This window comes from Peromyscus maniculatus, chromosome 1 (assembly GCF_049852395.1).
Source record: "Peromyscus maniculatus bairdii isolate BWxNUB_F1_BW_parent chromosome 1, HU_Pman_BW_mat_3.1, whole genome shotgun sequence".
Classification (NCBI taxonomy): domain Eukaryota; kingdom Metazoa; phylum Chordata; class Mammalia; order Rodentia; family Cricetidae; genus Peromyscus; species Peromyscus maniculatus.
Window position 1 is genome coordinate 73,254,522 of NC_134852.1, and position 21,856 is coordinate 73,276,377.

The window sequence follows — 21,856 nt, forward strand, 5'->3', positions numbered from 1 at the left end:
TTTAGAAGCAATGTGACAGGTATCTTCTAGTCTTGCTGGATCATTTTAAGGACTTTCAGGCCCAAACTGCTGACTTGGGAGTCATGGTCCAGAAGGGAAAACTCTCTGTCTTTTGTAGGAATGAATGGCCTGTGTTTGATGTGGGATGGCCTGAGGAGGGACTTTTGATCTCTCACATCTCCATAGAGTCAAATACATAGTCTATGGGTCACCAGGGTGCCCTGATCAGGTCACCTATATCAACAAACTGGTAATACCTCATAAAGAAGCTACTTGTGTGGTTAGAGCCCTTTCCTCCTCCCCCAGGGGGAGTCACGGATGTGGCTGCTGAGAAAAAGGAGAAACTAAAGGAGTAAAAGGAAAGAACACAGCCTTGTGCACCATTGTACCCTGTCCTTCCTTCTCTGGGCAATTTGGAGGAGGAGTTCTTTTCTATCCCACCAGCTTACCCCCAGGTGCCCCAGAATGAAGGAGCTGGGAGTGCTCCAGGGAAGAGATGGAGGAGCATTCCACACAAACACTTGAACAGTCTCAGAGGGAGGAGCCACCAACGAGGCTGATTGCATGGCCCTTACATTGCCTGCTGTGTGCCCACCTGATGGTGAGGGCAGGTAGCAGCTAATCCATTGGCCCTTTACCATGAGTGACCTTTATAGTTGGAAGTTACAAAATCCTTAGTTTTCTGAGAAGCCTGATAAACTTATTGATTTGTTGGATTGTATCCTTTTCACACATCAGCCATTATGCTCCAGGTCCTCTTTACTACTGAGGAGAGGGTGTAGATCATAGCTGAGGCCCAGAAACTGGTTCCGGGCCCAGGATGAAGACAGACCACCAATGCAGACCTCATAAATATTGGGTTTCCTGTGATGCAACTCAACTGGGATTTCAACATAGGGGAAGGTAGGGAGAGGCTGAAATTCTACCACCAGACTCTAATGGGGGGTCTCCAGTCTGCTGCTGGCAGCCCACATATTTTTCCAAAGTTAATCAAGTATACCAGGGGCCTGACAAAATACCAAGAGTGTTCCTAGAGAGGCTGATGGAGGCTTATACAACCTATACACTCTTGGATCCAGAAGCACCAGAGAATTGGTCTGCAGTCAGCCAGGCTTTTGTCAACCAGTCATCACCTGATATCTGCCATAAGCTGCAAAGGCTAGAAGGTTCTGAAGGTAAGAGGTTGGCTGAACTCATTGTAGTTGCTGAAAAAATGTTCAATAATAGGGAGACCCCAGAAGATAGACAGACCAAGGGGCTCATGAAGGCTTTAGAAAGACAGATGCAAGGACTCACCAAAGTCCTCCTAAATGTGTCATGTCAGGCAGCCCAAAGGTTAGAAAATAGACATTGGCTTCTAGAGGCTCTCCATATGGAAAGAAAAACCTGAATCAAGGATTGACTGCATATTAGGTCTAGTTTACAGAAAGATTGATGTGTCTGCTGTAAGAAGTTGTGTCACTGGAAGAGTAAATGCCCTATACAACAGGGCTCAAAAGTGAAGGTACTGGAATTTGAAGAAATGAATGATTGAAGGTATGGAGCTCAGAGCCCCCTTGAGTAATCCTAGAGGTAGAAGGGAAACCCATAGATTTGCTGGTGGATACAAGAGCAAAACTCTCCATTTTAAAACAACCCCTAGGCCAAAATATCACAAAAGCAATCCTGGGTCCAAGCGGCCACAGGGATGAACTGATATTCATGGACTACTTGAAGATTAGTAGTCACAGGAAAAGGCCATATAACCCACTCTTTCATAGTCATCCCTGAATGCTTATACCCACTGCTGGGAAGCGACTTACTAAGATGGGGGCACTCACCCATTTTGACCAGGCTGGGATATCAGTGACTGATGAAAAGCAAGAGGCACTACACGTGCTCACCATGTCACTTGTGGATGAATATAGTTTGTGGGCCCCCAAAGAATGAAGACAATATAAACCTATTCCAAAATTGGCTCCAAGGAATTTCCCAGGAATGGGCAGAACCTGGGGGGTCTGGGCTGGCAGGACACGCCCCATTCTAGTACAGCTGAAAGCTGGGGCAATGCCAATGTGGGTTAGACAGTACCCAATGCTCAGAGAGGCCAAGCAAAGGATCACCCCCCAATATTAAGCACCTCAGAGACCTGGATAGTTTCTTCCATTGCCAGTCAGCCTGGAATATGCATCTGCTGCCAGTTAAAAAGCCCTGTTCCAATTAATATAGATCAGTGCAAAACCTCCATGAGGTTGATAGGAAGGTTGAGGACATTCATACAACATTTCCCAATCCCTATACCATTCTAAGTGTCTTGCCCCCAGAACAGGTAATCTACACTTGTTAGACCTCAAGGATGCCTTCTTCAGCCTGCCACTGGCCCCAGCCAGTTAGCTTATGTTTGCTTTCCAATGGATGGATCCAGAGGATGGATTCAATGAACAGCTGCCTTGGACACGGCTGCTCCAGGAGTTCAAAAACTCTCCTACCATCTTTGATGAGGCACTCCACAAGGACTTGAGTGAATACCAAAAAGCCCACCCCAACATTAGCTTATAGCAGTATGTGGATGACCTCCTGATAGCAATTGACCACTTGGAATCCTACAAGGCCACAACTGAGGGGCTACTTAAAACTTTGGGAGGCCGGGCGGTGGTGGCACACGCCTTTAATCCCAGCACTCAGGAGGCAGAGCCAGGCAGATCTCTGTGAGTTCGAGGCCAGCCTGGGCTACCAAGTGAGCTCCAGGAAAGGCGCAAAGCTACGCAGAGAAACCCTGTCTCGAAAAAAAAAAAAAAAAAACAACTTTGGGAGACCTGGACTGTCATGTGTCAACAAAGAAGCCTCAACTCTGCCATACTGAGGTAACTTAACTAAGGTACATACTCAAGAGAGACAAAAGATATCTGTCCAAAGCAAACTAAGAGACGATCCTGAGGATCTCCAGACCCAGCAACCACTGAGTGGTGAGGGAGTTACTGGGGTCTGCTGGGTTCTATAAGCTATGGACCCCTGGGTTTGCTGGATTAGCCCAGCCTCTGTACAATGCCATAAGGGGTGGGAAGACTTGCCTTTATTGGACCCCACAAATAGAAAAGACCTGCAATGAAATTAAGGCAGCTCTACTGAATGGACCTGCTTTGGCACTACCAGATGTCACCAAATATTTCCACCTATACATGGATGAGAAGAAGGAAATGTCCAAAAGGGTATTGATACAAACCCTGGGTCCAGGGAAAAGGCCAATAGCCTACTTGTCCAAAAAGCTGGGCCCAGTGGCTGCTGGATGGCCTTCTAACCTCCACATAATTGCAGCAACAGACTTTTTAGTCAAAGACTGAGATAAACTAACTTTGGGGCAGATTCTTAAAGTGAATACAACCTATGGTATCAAGGGGGTCCTTAAACACCCTCCTGATAGATGGCTTTCTAATGCTCAGCTGTTTCAATATCAGGCTCTGCTTTAAAACCCACCCAGGATCCAATACACCCCTAGCAGTGCCTTGAACTGCCACCCTGCTCCCAGACCCAGATCTGGACTGACCCCTCCACCATTGTCTGGACATTCTGAGCCATCTCCCTGGGACCAAACCAAACCCCAAGGATGTCCCTTTATCAAGGGCTGTGGTAACGTGGTATACAGATGACAGTAGTTTCACCAAAGATGGTGTCACGTATGTGGAGGCAGCAGTTACAACTGAGGAACAAATCATATGGACAGAGGTCCAACCTCCTGGGATATCAGCCCAGAGGGCAGAGCTGATAGCTCGAACAAAGACACTGCAGCTGGGAAAGGGAAAAAGTCTTAATATCAAAACTGATAGTTGGTATACATTTGCTGTGATACATATCTGTGGTGCCATCTACAGGGAGAGGGGATTATTGACTACAAAAGGAAAGACTGTTAAAAACAAACAGGAAATTGTAGACCTCTTACAGCTATATGGCTGCCCCAAGAAATAGCTGTCATGCACTGTCCTGGACACCAGAAAGTAGAGTCCCAATCTCAAGGGGAAATAGCCAGGCAGGCAAGGCAGCAAAGGAAGCTGCCCTCCAGATGGCAGCCATCCTGCTGCCCACACCAAAAATGGTAACACCCACATTTCCAGAATTTCCAGCATATACCAACCAAGAGCTTTGAAGAATCCACACATGTACAAACACTTGTAAGGAGATAGGATGGTTCAAGACCCCCGAAGAATGGATCATCCTCCCATCTGAGTTTGCCACTCAACTAGTCTGACAAATACATCAGAGTGCCCATCTGGGAAAAAGAAAAATACAGGACCTTTTGAGAAGAGCACATCTTAAGGTTTTTTATCTTAAGGCCGAAACAGCAGAACCTTTAGGGCGATGTCCCACTTGCTGTCTCATGAATGCAAAAAATGGAGTCACAATAAATGGACATGGGAGAGGGGAACAGAGCCTGCTGCCAACTGGAAGATTGACTTCACAGAGATAACAACAGGCCTGTATAGCTATAAGTATTTCCCAGTTCCTACAGATACCTTTCCAGAATGGACTGAGGCTTTTCCAACTAAAAACATGAGACAGCTGCCATGGTGGTTAGGAAGCTTCTGGAAAAAAATATCTCAAGGTTTGGGCTCCCTGTGCTCTTGGGCTCAGATAGTGGGCCTGCATTCATCTTGCAGATAACACAAAAGTTAGTTAAGGTTATGGGGAACAATTGGGAATGTGCTTCTCACCCTCAAACTTCAGGCTAGGTAGAAAGGATAAACAGGACTCTGAAAAAGACCTTAACCAAATTAACCCTTGAGATTGGTGGTGATTAGCTGTCTCTCCTCCCCTTTGCTCTTTACAGGCCTTGCAATTCTCCTTACAATTTTACTCTCACTATTTGAGATCATGCATGCCAAGCCACCACCCATTCTGCCTAATCTCAGGGCAGAACAGATGACTGAATTTGATGACCACAGATTTATCTCCTCCCTACAAGGTCTATCTCAGGTGCAGCAACAACTTTGGCCTTGGCTTTGTGCAGTCTCCTGTGCCCCACAGGTTTGTGGCCAGGGGACCTGGTGATCATCAAGAAATACAGGAAAGAGACCTTGGAGCCTGGCTGGAAGGGACCTTACACTGTCATCCTGACAAGGCCCACAGCTATCAAAGTGGATCAGGTCCCTACTTGAATTCATCATTCCCACATGAAGCCTATGGACCCACACACTGATCCTGATGATAACACTCCAGAGGAAGTCAACCCTGGACTTTGGAGGGTGGTTGCACACCTAAGAGATCCTTTAAAACTGAGAATCCAGAAAGTCACCTATCCAGCTAAGTGATGGGCTTGTCCCTATGCTTCCTCAGCATATGCCTGTGCCTGCTGAGACTCTCCAGTCAGGTCATTATAGGGGACCACAACTCCCACCTACTCTTTAATCTCACATGGAGAATTATCAATGCTGGATCTGGAAAGATCCTGAACCAGACTTCCCATGTAGCCCTTTAGAGGACCTGAAATATATATAGTATTATTTTGAGGACTATAGAATATATAGTATTCTACATATACTCTGACTTGAGAATGTTTTATGGTTAGACTGAGGTATGTGATGCTAAATTACAAGAACTCACCCATTTTTATGTTTTCCCTGGGTATGATAGGAATAAGGGCCCAAATAGAGACCTGTGGGAGAGTCAATGTCTATTTCTCTGCTTCATGGATCTGTGTCTTCACTGGTCATATCTGGTGGAAGGCCCCAAAGGACGGATAACTTATCAAGGTGAAAAGGGCAAGCGAACCAAATTATCTGGGGGCTTGGAGGACTAAATTTGCTAGAGAAGGGACATGTAACCCAATATAATTCATTTTCTTGATGCTGGCAAAAAGACATCAGGTTAGATTTCAGGAAAGACCTGGGGTTTAAGGCTATATGGCCAGGACAGAGAACCAATGGGGAAAGACCCAGGAGCATTAATCACCCTTTGGTTGGATGTTCAACTGCTCCATCCACAAAAGCCCCTGGGCCCCAAATAAAAAAATAAGCACCCCAAAGCTTGAAAAAACAAAATCTCAGAAATCTAGGCCTAAGAAAAATAAAACATTGTCTTTGATAACCAAGGCTGCCCCAGTGAATTTGTTTACCTGCCAATTCAGGCCTCTTTAATCTGCTAAGATCTCCTTATTTTTTCTAAATGCCTCAAAGACAAGACTGTCTTGATGGCTCTGTCTGAATACAAAACACCCTACTATAAGGGGATTGCAATAAAAGGAAGTTATACCAGCTCTCCTGGCCTGCAGTTATGCAGATAGCAACATTCAGGCAGAGGAAGACTTACCCTATAGTCTGTAACAGAAACGCATCTGCATGGGTCAACTCCCACCTAATTATGTTGACCTCTGCAATAAAATACCAGGATCAGGATATTTAATCCCACCAGATGATGCCTGGGGGCCTATACCACAGGTTTAACCTCCTGCATACATGCCCAAGTGTTAAATGATACTCAGGGTTTCTGTGTCTTGGAGAAGCTGGTCCCCAGGATAGCATATTTCCCTGAGGAAGAGATTCTCCATCAGTTGAAACCAGTATGTTGGGCCAACAGGAGGTTTTCACAGCTGTCCTAATACCCTCCCTCATAGGTTTGGGCATAGCAGGGGCCATAGGCACTGGGACCTCAGCCCTCATCGTCCAAGACCAACATTATAAGAATCTGAGTGCAACCATAGATACAGACATAGCCACGCTAGAAAAATCCATCACTCATCTGTAGGAATCACTCTCCTCTTTAGCTGAGGTAGCCCTCCAAAATAGAAGGGGGCTAGACTTACTGTTCCTTCAACAAGGGGGTCTATGTTTGACTCTGGGAGAACAATGCTATTTTTATGCTAATCATTCAAGAGTTATAAAAGACTCCATGAATCTAAACAGAAAAAGGCTTCATGGTAGAAAACTGGAAAAAGAACAAATGAAGGATGGTATGAATCATCGTTCAATCGGTCACCCAGGTTAACTACTCTCCTTCAGCCCTGGCTGGGTTCTTGATCTTCTTACTTTTGGCCTTGACCTTTGGACCTTGCATTATTAATGCCCTAGTCAGGTTTATAAAGGAGAAGATCTCCATGGTCCAGGTGATGGTTCTGAGACAGTAGTAACCACCTGTAGATCCAGAGGATGCATCTCCAGGTTTTGAGATGGCCCACTACTCAAGGGGGTAATGAAAAGATGGGTAGCCAATCTAGGTCCATGACAGGCTCACCTAGCAGTCCTGACATGACCTGGACCTTAGTATCTTTCACTAGAACGCGCTGGAAAAAAGCAAGCAGTTCCCAGGAAAACCACATCTTAGGAGCAACCAATCAACAGGCACCCACCTGTCTCCTTCTGGCTTACCAGGCATCCCATAGTCCCTTCTGCTGGCTCACCAGGCATCCCAAGCACCTTCTGCTGGCTTAGCAGATGCCCCTCAGACTTCTGATAGCTAAAGATAGCTTTTACTACCTTCTAGTAAACAAGGTCCTAGACACTAGACCCACCACCACCACCACCAAGCCCCTAACCACTAGTGCTTCCCACCAATCAGTCCTGAGACTAAACTGTCCACCGCCAATCATCACCAGATTAATCTCTCCTCCCTAGAATTCCCCTAACTCTGCTTAAAACGAACTTGTAACCTTCTTTGTGGGTCACTATTTGCCACCCAATCATGTTGGAAATAAACGCTCTTGCTAAATTGCACATGTGAGTGTTGGTCTTTCATTGGGGCCTCTCTTGGACCCTAGTACTTCTAGTTATAATATATGTATACATGAGTGACTGAAATGAGTGGCTTGTATTGTAAACTGGAAATGGGATTTTCAAGCCCTGCTCTGATCATCCCCAATTTGCATATCCTATCCTCCAGTGTCAGGATGATTAAGCAACACTCTGATGTATTCCTTTTAGAAAGAAATATTCATGATTCATATGTACCATAAACAATTGCACATTTGTTTGTATGACTTTTTATGTGGTTCCACACATGTCTGCATGTGTTTGACATTTATTGTGGTTTCGCAGTGCAAATTCATTTCCTATACAGTATTAATATGTGGTTATTGAAATTTTGAACAAATTCACTACATTCTCTTCACTAGATTTAGTCTTCAATCACTACTCCATTCTTTGACCATGAACTTGCTCTATTTTTTGTGACATCTGCACTCTTGTAAAGCACCTGAGTATGCATGGGTATGAGACCAACTACTAGCCTGTGGGCAGCCTCTCAGGGCCAGAACACTTGAGAAAATCTACCTTTCCACTTTTATCAGCTTACTAAATAACATAAGCCATTCATAACTTTTGGGCTTCATTTATTCTATCCAATCCAACTAATCCACTATGTCAGTGTTCAATATCAAATATGTTAACCATAATTCAAAGGTCCACCATTCACATAAAAAATTTAGCATGTTTTCCCTCAACACCTTTTTATCTCAAGTTCATAATCTGTAGACAAGCAAACAGTGGCTCAATAGTTTACTTCATTTATGGAGATCCTATTGATACTTGGATGCTCATCTTGTTTATGTCACAGCAGCTAGAAAATGAAAACAAAATTGCAAATGCTCAGTGGCTACATTTAGCTATTTACAGTGCATGATCTAGCATCTGCTTGTGGGAAAATAAAAAGAAGTGAACAGAGGCGTGACTTCTTATACGGGCTATACCCAGATATATCAAGGAAAACCAGTGCTCTGTTACTCAACCCAAGAAAAGAATTGCTTCCATGGGCTCCATTCCCAGGACATACCTCCTCCCTTGATTATTCAAGAGAAATCTTTGCACAGCCATACTAGACCAAAACTCATTACTTGATTGAAGCAGAATCTTCCTACTCAGCCTTATTCCTGCTGGAGGTGGAAACTGACTTGGGGCCCAAACTATACCATTCATGGAGGTATAGGTCTCCTCACTCAGATGGGACCCACAAGAATGAATGGGGTTACAGCCACATCCAAGTCTTTCTCCATAACCATCACTTGTTATATTAACTTGTGTGGAGGTCTTCTAAAATCTGGAAGTAAGTCCCCAAAAAGGTTACTTAAGGGAATTTGTTCATTTGGATAAAACATGAGATCATTTCCTGGGGAAGACAGAAGATTGATACCTTGTTATAGTCAAATTAACAAGGTTTTCCAGTAGTATTTAGGGATTGAAGGGCCCCAATCTAAAATGCTGGTAAGTGAACTTTGGGATAGCTGTTTCAAGAGGTCCCTGGGTCCTCCCATTTACCTGTCATTTTGTTTTAAACACCAGCCCTTGGTCTTCTATTCATTTCTCCTAGAAATGTCTTCTATGAATAAAGTATCAGCCATACTTGCGAGCTCAATTGTGCTTTAACTATCTATCTACGTCTCTGCAAGTCTCCATAATTCTGCCATCTGAAATATATATCATTCAGTAGAAAAGAAAGACAATGAAAGTAGGAAGTGGAACATGGGAGGAATTAAGAGCAGAAAAATATATGGTATTGGTATGAAATATAGGTTTATAGAGCTTGCATGGCATTTGCAGAGTGAACTTATGGAAAATCCTGCATAAAACCTGCCATGAAGAGAGGGCATATGGAGTTCCTATTACATGCTGAAGAATATTTATAAAGGATACATGCAGTGGATTGAGGGTCTACCTTCTTGGGACTATTGTTTGTATAATTCTAATATCCCAGTGAATGACCCAAAGCCTGTTTGCTTGTGAGAAGCCTTAATTGTACTCAGTGGGCTTTAAATAAATAAATAAAAAGATAGATAGATAGATAGATAGATAGATAGATAGATAGATAGATAGATAGATAGATAGATATGTAGGGAGCCGCCATTCTAAGATGGCGCTGGCTTCCTGGTAGCCTAGCTGTAAACAACTCCATATTTGGCTATGATGCACGAGCATGGTAATTGGCCTTATGTCCTCAGCCTATCCCGTGGCTCCCCGTGCTAGCATTCTGGCGGGACCCAATCACAGTACGGCACGTTTGCCTGATTCCCTATATAAGCAGCTGCAGTTTAGTCCTCGGGGCTCCTCACCTCCCGCTCTCCCTTAATCAAGAGGCGCTCCAATAAAGTGTGTTCTGAAACGGATCCTCGCATGGTGGTCGTTCTTCCTCGCTGACCGAGGAGCACGCCGCATAGATAGATAGATAGAAGCTTGTAGTTCAAGGAAGTAATTTCTATGGTGGTGTCATGATTTATTGGGATGGAGCAGCAAATCTAGATTTATGGAAGACTGGTGTGTCAGCATATGTGAAAAAACTTTCCACCCAAATATGATAAAATATTTGGAGAGGACAGTAGAGGTTCATCCTATTAGAATATACATTCTATGAGTTCTGTTTCTCTAAAGAATCCTGAAAAACAAATACATATAATGTTTTTATGGAAATTTTGGAGGCCAATATTCTAAAACTACTTGTGAAATCATAATATCTGTTAATTCCTTCAATTTTTCTCTAATATCAACATTTTTTATAGATTTGTTATAAAGCTAAGACCAACTAAGTCATACTGCCACCTGCATTGTCTCTTATTTGTACACAACAAATTTACCATATTAATCTGATTTCAAATGCACATGACAATTACTCACTATTTTCTTTTCCAGTAAGGCAGATGTATATCAGGGCCAAGGTTGAGGTCAGAAGTTACACATCAGCATGCCAGGATCCACTTCCAAATTCCTTCTCTATGACTGATCATTCTGGATTAATTCACTGGTCAATAAATGAAATATTTAATGAGTTAATAAAATATTTCAGACTAAACATACATATAAAATAAGATTTCACAAATAATTCAGTAGGAAGATGTTAATCATAAAGCTTGCCAGACAGCTGACAAGGACAGAAAATTTTGTCCCCATAGGCATATGTGTGAAATATAAGAAACACATAAAAGGGGTGGTATGAAAGAGTGAAGAACAGTACTAGTCAAGACTGCATTCCGGCATTTGGTGAAGTCTAAGATTTTCTCTTGGGGTTATTGCATTACTAGCCCACCCAAAACAACTAAGTGAATTTCATTCAGGAATCCAGTCTCATGAAATGAATATGGTGCCAGCTGCCATGGATTTGTCATCCCCTATATTCACATATGTGCACATATGTGAACGATGCACAACACTATAGATATTCAGGAGCATGGTGATTCACTTATCACCAAACAAACAACAACAAGAGTTTTTTAAAAAATGTGGAGACATGATGAAGTCCTTAGTGAATGTGTTTTGTTTATCATGGGCAGGACGTGGTCAAGGAACTCAATACCTCAGACTAATGGGATTCAAAAGGGCTACTGAAGGTGGGGCTCTGTGGGATAGCAAAGTGTTACACTGGTAGAAGTTTGAGTGTTATCTCATATGTCCTCTGAAGAGGTAACATAGAACAAAGTGGATTACTGAACTATCCCCTCATTCTCACCTTCATAAACATCAATTAAAATCTTACTCCTAAAATATAAATGAAAATACTGTAACAGAATAAAAAGAAAATAATCAACAAGAGAAACTGCAATATGCAGAAAAGATAGCTCAATTGAGTAACATACTTCCAGATCACCTAAGTGTAGAGCATCTATTGTTCAGAATATTTTTTTTGAAAACACTGTAACGTAACCAGAAGATTGTGTTAATCAAGCAAATTCCAAAAGTAGACAATTCTCCAAAGTACCTATGACACTATGTAAAAAAAAAAAAAGTTTTCAATATTTTCAGTGAAATATAATTATAAACAACATAAAGTGCACACATCTAACAGGAATTCTGGTGAGTAGACAGGTCATTCTCATAGTATGACACTGGAATTATGCTCTGCTGTATTTGTGTGTTTTATGAAAGTCTTCACAGTAACAGGGAATGTGGGGCTAAATGAGAGAGTATACAGCCTGGCTAGTTTCAAGACCCAAATAGTCTCAACTAAGTTTGCACATTTCTTTTGAAAGTGATTTTTAAATAGTAATATTTTATGTGTGTGCTTCTATGTCTGTGAGTACCCACATAGGGTAGGAAAGCATTTTAGACTCCAAGGAGGTGGAATCACAAGCTGCAGTAAATTGACAAATCTGGATGCTGTGAACCAAGCTTTGGTCCTCTGCATGAGCACTCTTAACCACAACAGAACTTTATGTGGCTGTTTTCTTTTCTTTTTTAACTTCAGCCAGAACTCCATGTCTATGCCAGAATTCTGGACATTTATCAATAATGTATACTAGTTTCTTCTGTCAAGACCTTAAAATGTCCTTCATGCATATTAAATAAACAAAAGTACATGGAGATGACTTTTTATTTTGGCATTCATATCCCCAAACACTTCCTGAGATCTCGGTTATAAGCACTCCTGTACTCACAGCATTTCCTTCATAAAGTAAAGTCATGGTAGACACCTGCAGGCATGAAATGAAACACTCTTCTTCTAGGCTCTAGACCACAGAAATTGTTTCCTAAGTGAATGTGTGAATACAGTGGAGAAGCACCATCGTCATGGGTATTAAAGTAGGAGTGAGTCCTAGCTGTGTGGGGTCACTGTACTGAATTCACAGGGTATTGATAGCTATTCATTGGTAACTGAACAATTTCCCAGGAGATATGTTGTTTACTGTGTTACTTCCTCATTTGAAATTAGGTTTTACCAGTTGATGGCCACAGAGAATGTAATAATAACTGCCTTCTCCTTGATAAAAAACCTCTGTTTGGGTTTTTTTTCCTCTGTGCAGGCAGAAGGACTCTTCAGGAAAATGCAACAAAAACACAGAATTGGTTCATGGAAACAGAATGCTAATGAGGAGATACTGGTCAGCAAGCGGAGATTCCTTGTGAAAAAGCGTGACAAGGAAATCTGCTGCCTAAATTTCTTTCAGTGGGAGTACAGAATACTACTCAGACAGCACCGAGAGAATTATTTTCTAAGAATCTCATGCCTTATGCACGCCACAGAAGTGAATGGACACACGGGGAAGACAGTATTGCCAGACTGAAGTGAAAATTTAAACCGGACTTTAAAAACCCGATTGAAAATTTGAACCTCTGTGGTCCGTGAAGGCAGCAGGATGATAAATAACATTGCTAGTATTACACGTTTTAGCCCACAAAGGGCTTTAGATGACCCTCTTCTCCAGCTCCCCCGACTCTCCACACCTACCCCCACATCACCCCTATTCCCTCCTCATAGAAGGTAAGGCCTCCCTTGGGCAGTCAAGGCAGCTGCCATACCAAGTTGGGGGCTGGACCTAGCCCCTCCCCGCTGCATCAAGGCTGAGTAACGCATAGGGAATGTTAAAGGTCAAGGCTCTCAGAGCGTCTCAGTGGCTACATGAGAACAGACTTTGCCATGGCAGTCCTTCACAATGGGTCCCCCAAGGAAGTGTAAGGAACAGCACATCCCTGGTCTCGGTCAAAAACTGATTCCAAACTGCGTCATATTCCTTGCCGATGATGCAGGACTACAAGACAGGCATGGATGATGGATTTTAAAGCAGAAGCAAACGGCTAAAGAAGCAGGCTCACATTTCTTACACAGGAAGCAGGAGCCTGTGACTCAGAGCCGGAGTGCGGGGAATTTCAGCAGATCCATGCCTCTGCTTGGTTTTCACTTGCTCTGTCACCTGCAGGATACAGGCGCAGCCTTCCTTTGTTCTCACAGCTTACAGTCAGGCTTTGGCTAGATCAGGTACCAGCTGGTACCTGGATTCTAGCCAGGAGCCTGACTGGTAAAATCCCTGGCTGCGGAGATTTTTATTACCTCTGGTTGCCTCTAATTGGAGGAGTGGGTGCATTCAAATAGAAAGTGGATCAAGAACCAATCAGAAGAGAGATCTCAAACCTAGCCATGGAAAGCAAATGCCTGCGGTAACCTAGGTGATTTCCACCAGCGCAGCTGATTCATCTTCCTCTCCCTCCTCCCTTTGTGATAAAGCAGGAACAAGGAAAGTGAAAGGGAAAGACAGGACAAAACATAATTTTCCCGATCTCTGCTTCCAGTTAACAACAGACAAGAAGAGGTAGTGGTACCTAGGTGCTGATCACGTATCTACCTGCTCAGGGGTACATACTGGCTATATAAAAGAAAACCTCCATTACTGTCTTCACCTTTCTGCTTGTGAACCTGGGCTGCCGAGTGCAGCTTGCTGCTGTCTCTTTATGAGCTGCCTGTGTCCGTTTCTCCGGGTGCTATAATTATATTCTTTAATTGTAAAACTATCTAACATATTTATGGCTATTAGAGTACTCTAAAAAAGCTGCTTAGGGTTGTAAAAAGAAATGTTGCTTTCAAGCCCTGCTCAAAATGCACCAAATTATCACAGAGTATCACACAGTGTTACAATGATAAAGAAATGATTTAAGAAGTATTTATTTTAGAAAAGAAAAGCTTAAAATGTACTTAAATTCTCAACAATTCTGTATGTGTGCAATTTTTTATGTGTGGTTACACAAGTGTCTGTAGGCAAGTGGCAATCTTTTTGTTTCTCAGGTGCAACTAATATTCACAAAAATTTATTCAATATTAATATATGAAATTGTGTATTTGTAAAATTCCAGCCCATTCCCTACACTAGAATTCCTCTCCAATTACCACTATCACTATTCCATATGATGTTCATATATGTTTTGTCTGTTTAATAACAAGTAAACAATTTTATAGCACCTGTGTGCGAATGGATATGGGACCATTTATTGGAAAATGGGCAGCTTCTCAGGGTTTGCATCCCTGAGAAAATCTGACTATTTCTTTCCATCAGCTCATTAAATACCAAGAGCCACACTGATAATTCTTAGGATTCATGAGTCCTGCAGACACTAATTTGGAAATCTCTGCTGTGAACCCTATTTTTCAGCTCTGTCAATGCTATGAACCATCAACACTTTATACCACAGTCTTTAAGGCAGTTGGGTTATTAGCAGAGATAAACATAATTCAATACCAGTCATTAATTTTAAATGTTATTAATCCCATTATATATAAGAATTTGTTAACAGAATAAATCATACCAGGTAACCTAAAATGACCAAAACCACATTTTTTTTTTTTGGTTTTTCAAGACAGGGTTTCTCTGTGTAGCTTTGCGCCTTTCCTGGGACTCACTTGGTAGTCCAGGCTGGCCTTGAACTCACAGAGATCCGACTTGCTCTGCCTCCCGAGTGCTGGGATTAAAGGCATGTGCCACCACCGCCCGGCTCCAAAAGAACGTTTTTAAATTATTAACAGTACCTCCAAACATCTTAAATATTTTGACTCATTGATTAGAAACTGAGAATTATGAAGAAGCCCCAAATCTTCAAAACTATTAGATATTATGACTATTCCCTTCCAAGGCCTTGATGTTTTACTTTTGGTCCAATAGCTGAACTCACATAAAATTCATAAGAGACTCTGAGATGGCAGACACTGACACAACATCCAGAAATCAATAGTGAAGATTCAGAGTTTGATACAAAGTTTCTATATCCAGAGTGAGTATAACCAAGGTGTTCTCTTAATGTTGAATGGTTAAAGCAAAAATGAATGAAGTAAAATTTAGAGCACAAAAACAAGCAAATAAGCCAGAATTAGTGGTGCATACTTTTAATCCTAGTGTGTATGTGTTTTGTGTGTGTGTGTGTGTGTCTGTGTGTGTGTGTATGTATGGGGAGAGTGAGACTCTGGTGGATCTCTATGAGATTGAAGCCAGCATTGTTTACATGAGAACTGGGGCATTCAAACCTATATAGTATGTCCTTCTCTAAAATAAACGGAGACATAATATATATTATATGTGGGGATATAGAAGCTTATGTATTTTTTCATGTGTGGATGTATTGAGGTGTGTGCAAAGACATGTTAATGTAAGAGGTCAATTCACATAGATGCCTCTGACAATCTCCAACTTATTTTTGTGAGAGATTCTATAATTTAACTCACAGATTAGCAATGTTTATGAACTGTCTCTCCCATACTGGGATTAAAAATAGATAATGCCTCAACTATTGGTTCATAGTTCATGTGTTTCCATTAGCTTGGCTATTTGTCCCTGTGCTTTTTCCAGTCTTGGTCTCAACAATTCTCACTCATACAAACCCTCCTCTTTCTCACCAATTGGACTCCAGGAGCTCCACCTGGGGCCTGGCCATGGATCTCTGCATCTGGTTCCCTTAGTCACTGGATGATATTTCTAGCACAACAATTAGGTATTTGGCCATCCTATCACCAGAGTAGGTCAGTTTGGGCTTTCTCTCAACTATTGCCAGTAGTCTATTATGGAGGTATCTTTGTGGATTTCTGTGGGCCTCTCTAGCACTTTGCTTCTTCCTATTCTCATGTGGTGTTCAATTATCATGCTCTCTTATTTCTTGTTCTCCCTCTCTGTTCTTGATCCAGCTGGGATCTCCCCCTCCCCTAAGCACTCTTTCCCTCAAAACTTGCCAGGTTGTTCATGTAGATCTCATCCATTTCTCTGTCATTGGGCGATCCCTGTGTCTTTCTTAGGTCCTGTTTTCTAGGTAGTCTCCCTGGAGTTGTGAGTAGCAGTCTAGTCATCTTTGTTTTACATCTAGTATCCTCCTATGAGTGAGTACAAACCATGTTTGTCTTTCTGAGTCTGGGTTACCTCACTCAGGATGATTTTTTTCTAGATCCATCCATTTGACTGAAAACCTCATGATGTCATTGTTTTTCTCTGCTGAGTAGTATTCCATTGTGTACATGTACCCTCTGGATAAGTGAGACAATTGATTAGCTTGAACTGTTTGGGAGACATCCAGGCAGTGGGACCAGGACCTGTCCTCAGTGCATGAGTTGGCTGTTTGATACCTGGGGCTTATGCAGGGACACTTTGCTCAGCCTAGGAGGAGGGGGGGTCTGGACCTGCCTGGACTGAATCTACCAGGTTGAACTCAATCCCCAGGGGAGTCTTTGCCCTGGAAGCAATGGAAATGGGGGAGTGGGCTGGGGGGCAAGGCAGGGGGGAGGGGAGAACAAGGGAATCCGTGGCTGATATGTAAAATTAAATTATTAAATAAAAAATTATAAAAAATAGATAATGCCATGCTTATTTATATGCAGATTCAAGGAGTTGAATTAAAGTCCTTCTACTCAACTGCATGCAGATGATTATACACTGTTACCTCCCCAGTATTGGACATTTACATATAAGTTAAACAATATTAATATAAGGTAAAAGTATACAGAGGTGGGTTAGGACAAACAGATCAATAGCTAAGAACACTGGCTGGTCTTCTTGAATACACTAGTTTGATTCTGAGTACTTACATACTCAAAAGTGTTCCTACCTCCAGTGCAAGGCACCCAACATTTTCTGATCATTGAAAAGCAGAATAAAGGCAGATACTCTAAAACCTTCATGAAAGCAAAGCACTCAAATACAAAAAAAATCCCAATAATTTACAAATACATACAAAATAAAACTTTTCCAAAATATACTGTTGACTGTCAATGAAATAGGCATAAAATTAAAAAGGAAGCAATGTACACAAGAATAACATGCATTCTTTTAAGATTAAATAAAAAGACAATATGTTACATGACACACAAAAATGATGAAAATTAGTCATTATCTGAATGGATGGACAGGAAATGTTTTGCAAATCCACAAAATCCACAATCTATTCATAAAAACATTCAGTAAATCAGGTAGAGAAATGATTTTTTTTCCTGTGAAACTATTTTTATTTACCCTTCTCTCATACATTATATCCTGACCAGAGTTTCCCTTCACTCCATTCTTCCCACATACCCCAACCTCCCTTCTCTCCCACATCCACTCCTCCTGCATATCTTTCAGCAAACAGGAGGCCTCCCAGAGATATCAACAGAACACTGTATAACAAGTTACAATAAGACCAGGCACAAACCCTTATATCAAGGTTAGATAAAGCAGCCAAGTAAGAGTCAAGGGGTCCCAAGAGGAGGCAAAAGAGCCTGATATACCCCACTACCACTGTGTTTAGGAGTTCCCCAAAAATACCAAGCTATATAACCATAATATATATGTAGATGACTCAGGTCAGACCCATACAGGCTCCATAGTTGCTGACTGTTATCACATCAGCATCAGAAAGACTTCATCCAGCAGCTGATGGGAGACCTACACCCAAACATTAGACAGAGCTTAGGAAACCCCATGGAAGAAAGACTGTGGGAGCCAGAGGGGTCCAGGACACCATGAGAACATGGCCTACAGGATCAACTAACCTGGGCTCATAGGGTAACACAGATACTGAAGTGAGAAATGAATTTCTTAAACCCTAATGACATCAGAAAAAATTGACATGCAGCATTTTATTTTCAAAGGCATAACCTTGTGGATATAAAACTCTAAATGAACTTATGAAACCCCATTCAAAAATATAAAAGAAGTTTATCATTGATGCAACTCAAAGTAAATGTCCAGTTGCATTTCCATGTAAAAGATACTCCAACAGTTACCCCAAAGAACAAAGATATTAAAAGAATACATGTCAGGCTTGGTGATGTTCTTGTGAGCATAGCTCACTAGAGCATGAAGGATCACATGAGTATAAGATGTGGAGACCTGCCTTGGCAACACAGAGAACACCAGTGAGAAGTGACAGATTCTAAATATAAAGATTCTTTAATGGAATTTTCAAATGAGTAGACCACCAAGGAAGCATTGTCAACACCACAAGCAGCGCACCAGAAGCACCAGCAGCAGCATCACCAGCAGCAGCAGCAGCCATCCCCACTAATATCTGCAAATTGACAGTAAGCCAGCCACCAGAAAGAAAGTTTGACTATTGACCTGAAGAATTTTAGAGAAGAACTTCACCCAACATAACTGTTTTTTTTTAAGGCAGCCTCTTCCCCCCCCCCGATATCACTGAGGAGGAAATTATCAAAATTTTTGAGAACTATGGGGAAGCATGTGAATTTTTCATTCATAAAGATAAAGGCTTTGGCTTTATTCACTTGGAAACATGAACAGCAGTGGAAATTGCCAAAGTTGAGCTGAACAATATGCTACCATGTGAAAAGCAACTGTGTGTGTGCTTTGCCTGTCATAGTGCATCTCTTACAATTCACAACCTCCCTCAGTATGTACCCAATGAGCTGCTGGAAGAAGCCTTTTCTGTGTTTGGCCAGGTGGAGATGATCAATAAGCAAGGCAGGCCCTCAGGGAAAGGCATTGTTTAGTTCTCAAGGAAGCCAGCTGCTCAGAAATCTCTGAACAGATGCAGTGAAGACTCATTCTTGCTAACCACATTTCCTTCCCGTGTAATTGTGGAGCCTCTGGACCAGTTATATGATGAAGAAGAACTTCTGAAGAAGCTGTTTATAAAACATAAAACAATTTCACAGTGAATGAGAGCAGCCACCCAGATTTGCACAGCCTGGGTCCTTTGAGTATGACTATGCCATGCACATGAAGGCACTCATTAAGCTGGGGAAGCCTCAGCAGGACAAAGTAGACTAAAACATCAGGGAGGCTTGTGAGAAACTAGCAATGAAGATATCTTCATAACTTACACAAGCAGTCTCCACCAGAGCAGTCAGCTTACTCAGTATAGTCAGCTTAGTATACACAGAAGGAGCTCATCTGCTTATGTAGCTATTCAATAATACTTTTCCATGAAGATTTACTCCCAGGACATATGGCAAACAATTACCTCTCAATCAAAATTGCCACTGTATACCACATGGAAGAAGATGGCTGTCCTGTGATTTATCCAAGACATCCCCTAGCACAGTGGCCTCACATAATTGACATGTCTCACTACCATAGGTACCACCATTCCCCAGCCACTATACAACTCAAACAACATAGAAAAAAAATGAATGAAAAATTTTCTCCCCACATCCCCCATTCAACATTTCCTCAGCTTCCTCTCTCATTCCCCACATAAAGGAAAGCATCCATTCTTTTCCCAAACTCATTCTTTGTCTGTCATTATGTCCCATTTACATCATATGCTGCCAAACTTCTGTTCTTTGAAAAAAGATGTAAATAGCTTCTAAAGCTCCTCCTAACGTAACAATGGGGAACTATGGAACACTACTTACACTTGTTCATAGGAAAAACTGAGGTTCTTGGTCTTATTTGCATAGTGAAGGTAAATTGGTTACTTACTAGAATGTGGAAGTTCTAACACAAAAGCTGGAACAGGGAGTATTTGACAAGCAAGAATAATGGATTTCCCATAGCTGCATATATGGAGCCTCCCCCGACTGCTACACTTCTCTGAGACCATGTTAATTTATGATTGAGTTGCATATAGAAGGTAGGAGGGTGAGGCTGGATACTCAGGTAAGGGTCTATTGACTTTGCTTGCTCTTCCATGTGATTATGGAAATAGTCATCAAGCCAAGCTAGGGTGATCATTTATAATCTGACACACAAAGAAAAACTGATTAATTTTGTTACAGCAGTGCTTAGAGGCAGAGGAATGACCAAAATCAAAGCTATGGAAAATTCAGCAGAAAGCAAAATGAATGTATCTGTATTTGTTTCTACATAGTGCTTATTAGGACACCATCTTATTAGAGGTGGGAAGTCAGACTCCAAATAGCTCATCTGTGACATACTCACATGGACACAAACACAGAAATAAAAATAAATCTTAAAAAATACAGTATATAATTGTCATAACTGGGTACAAATAGCATTATTTGTAATAGCCAGAACCTGGAAACAACCTAGATGCCCTTCAACTGAAGAATGGATAAAGAAAATGTGGTACATATACAGAATGGAGTACTACTCAGCAGAGAAAAACAATGAGGTTTACAGGCAAATGTATGGGACTAGAAAATATCATCCTGCTGGGCAGTGGTGGTATACATCTTTAATCCCAGCACTCAGAGGCAGAGTCAGGTAAATATCTATGAGTTCAAGGCCAGCCTGGTCTACAGAGTGAGATCCAGGACAGGCACCAAAACTACACAGAGAAACCCTGTCTTGCAAAAACAAAAAGAAAAGAAAAGAAAATATCATCCTGACTGAGGTAACCCAGACTCTGAAAGACAAACATGGTATGTTTCATAAGTGGAACTAGATGTAAAGCAATGGATAACCATACTGCAACCCGCAGCTCCAGGGAGGCTACCTAGTAAGGAGGACACTAGGAAAGACTCAGTGATTGCCCACTGATGGAGAAATGGATGAAATCTACATAAGAAAACTGGGGGTGGGGTGGGGTAGTGGAGGGCAAGGGTCAGGGGAAAGTGAGCTTAGGGGAGCTGGAGGCTTGAGCTAGATCAGGAACAGAGTAGGAGAACAAGGAAATAGATATCATGATAAATGAAGACGCCATTAGAACAGGGAGAAGCAGAGTGCTGGGGAGGTTCCCAGGAATCCACAAAGATGACTCCACCATAGACTACTGGCAATGGTCGAGAGGGTGCCTGAGCTGACCTGCTCTGGTGATCAGAAGGCTGAATATCCTAACTGTCATGATAGAACCCTCATCCACTGACTGATGGAAGCAGATGCAGAGATACACGGCCGGATCCCAGGCAGAGCTCCAGGAGTCCAATCCACCAGAGAGAGGAGGAATTCTATGAGCAAGAGATACCGAGACCATGATAGGAAAATATACAGAGACAACTAGCCAAAGTAGTGGAAATGCATGAACTATGGACCAATAGCTGAGGAGCCCCCATGGTACTGGACTAGCCCTCTGGATAAGTGAGACAGTTGCTTAGCTTGAACTGTTCAGGGGGCCCCCAGGCAGTGGGACCGGGACCTAGCTACTTGGAACCTAGTGCCTATGGTGAGACACTTTGCACAGCCTTGGTGCAGGAAGGAGGGGCTTGGACCTGCCTCAACTGAATTTACCAGGCTCTGCTGACTCCCCATGGGAGACCTTGACATGGAAGAGGTGGGAGGGGGGGTGGATTGGGGCGAAAGGCTGGGGCGTGGAAGGAGGGAGGACAG

General features: G+C 42.2%; 1 protein-coding gene and 1 pseudogene across 1 annotated transcript in view; one reads left to right on the plus strand and one right to left on the minus strand.

Annotated features, from left to right (window-relative positions):
- LOC143269826 (uncharacterized) overlaps window positions 1–21,856 on the minus strand; it is a 179,669-nt gene that overhangs the window by 43,128 nt on the left and 114,685 nt on the right. The window contains exon 2 of the mRNA XM_076556968.1: window positions 10,566–10,689. The gene's annotated coding sequence lies outside the window, so the exon portion shown is untranslated. The remainder of the gene's footprint in view (window positions 1–10,565; window positions 10,690–21,856) is intronic.
- On the plus strand, window positions 1,043–19,444 carry LOC102924512 (non-POU domain-containing octamer-binding protein pseudogene; annotated as a pseudogene).